Here is a 2,070-nt window from a genome sequence, read left to right on the forward strand (position 1 = left end):
CGTCACAGACTGATATGATGCATACTGTCATAAGGAGAGCAAGATGTAAGTGTGGGGACCGGCTGTTATCGTGGTGTCATCGAGTGCAGATCTGTCTTAGGTATCACGGCTTAACGTCATTGAAGTCTAGAGAGTGGACAACACGTTCGTCTTACTCAGAGCGGTGTCTGAACTCTATTTTCGACGTTATGCGTGCCACTTTCATTGTGGCCAACTACGATTCGATACAGAATGCACGAAACCTGAAAGACACCCTCACTGATACATAGAGAGTAGGGTTTGTCTGCGGAATAATGGGAGTGCAAGGGTCTGTGACGTTGATATGACTGTATGTAGCACTACTAGTTAACGGGGGGGTGGGCGTAGCTCAGATGGTAGAGCGCTCGCCCAGCGTGCGAGAGGTACTGGGATCGATACCCAGCGCCTCCAGAATTTTTAACACACCTACATGCGCACCTTGCCATGCAAGTGGAATAATTCCCAACCAGCAGAGGTGTGTAGGCAGATACGAGCGAACGATTAACATCCACAATTGGCGAGCGTGCTTTTATTCGTGCGCAGGAAGCACCCTCCTCCCACACCTACACTTAATTTAGAAACAGTACAAATGTTCCCATAAGATTCTCAGGCCTACGTCGGAAAGATCTGCCTTGCGCCGATTTCACGTAAATCCCACTGCACGTTCCCATTCTTTGCGTGCAGTCGGCTGCTACTGGTGTTGCTGGTTGTGACTGCTGATAACAGATGCCGTAGCAATCAATTCATGGAGTGAGTTGTATGTTTTGCGATAGTCTGTCTCTGACAAGGAAGCACAGGTGATATAGGTGCGAACACAGGAAGCTTGCAGCCCCTCGCTGCCTGCAGACACAGAGCAGCCACACTAGGAGAGCGGCCTAAGCCGTAGGCGAAATGTGCTCATTCGCTTTGGCGCGACGTCGAACTATAAATAAGGCTGTCACTAGCGTGAGCGATGCGTGAGCGTCGTGTAAAGTCGGAAAAGTCATCTGCATGGGTGATTGCCAAGTTTGGGGAGCGTTTCGTAGTACGATCAGTGCAATGGAGACGCGGAAACTTGTTGTGTCCCAGTGTTTTGCAGTTGGATGACAAGAGTTTTACACAGTAGCAAAGAGCGAGGCACTGAGTTGGCATGAACAATGGAGAGCACAATGGGGCTCGAGATGTGCTTGTTACCTCAGGTGCTGTGTGATTGTCGACAAGGAGTGAAATGGACCAATTTGTGACCGCCCTTTCAATTTAAGACGTTCAAAACAGACGGAATTTGCATTCGTAATACCAGAGCATCGAAACTACTTGGAACTCTTGTGTATATGAACGTGTCCGCGCCTTTGTATTCTGGTACCTTCGCCGCTACAAACCAACCAACCATCGTGTCCGTGCACATCAGTCGCAAAGAATGGAGAATAGCCAGGCTTGGTCGTGTGTGTTGCTGTAGCTCAGTTGACAGATCGTTCGCTTAGCGTGTGAACGGTCTCGGCTTCAAGCCCCGGCTCCTCCATGTTTTGTGGTCAGTACATGGTAAGTGTTGGTCGCGGCGAACATAAACGCACGCAAAAAGTTGCAAAACCAGCGTCACAGACTGATATGATGCATACTGTCATAAGGAGAGCAAGATGTAAGTGTGGGGACCGGCTGTTATCGTGGTGTCATCGAGTGCAGATCTGTCTTAGGTATCACGGCTTAACGTCATTGAAGTCTAGAGAGTGGACAACACGTTCGTCTTACTCAGAGCGGTGTCTGAACTCTATTTTCGACGTTATGCGTGCCACTTTCATTGTGGCCAACTACGATTCGATACAGAATGCACGAAACCTGAAAGACACCCTCACTGATACATAGAGAGTAGGGTTTGTCTGCGGAATAATGGGAGTGCAAGGGTCTGTGACGTTGATATGACTGTATGTAGCACTACTAGTTAACGGGGGGGTGGGCGTAGCTCAGATGGTAGAGCGCTCGCCCAGCGTGCGGGAGGTACTGGGATCGATACCCAGCGCCTCCAGAATTTTTAACACACCTACATGCGCACCTTGCCATGTAAGTGGAATAATTCCC

The 2,070-nt window shown here is 49.4% G+C and overlaps 1 non-coding gene across 1 annotated transcript; it reads left to right on the forward strand.

Annotated features, from left to right (window-relative positions):
- Positions 1–355: 355 nt before the first annotated feature.
- On the forward strand, positions 356–429 carry Trnaa-agc (transfer RNA alanine (anticodon AGC)). Its single transcript has one exon. It is a non-coding gene; the product is annotated as a tRNA-Ala (tRNA).
- Positions 430–2,070: the final 1,641 nt, after the last annotated feature.

This window comes from Schistocerca gregaria, unplaced genomic scaffold (assembly GCF_023897955.1).
Source record: "Schistocerca gregaria isolate iqSchGreg1 unplaced genomic scaffold, iqSchGreg1.2 ptg000451l, whole genome shotgun sequence".
Lineage (NCBI taxonomy): Eukaryota > Metazoa > Arthropoda > Insecta > Orthoptera > Acrididae > Schistocerca > Schistocerca gregaria.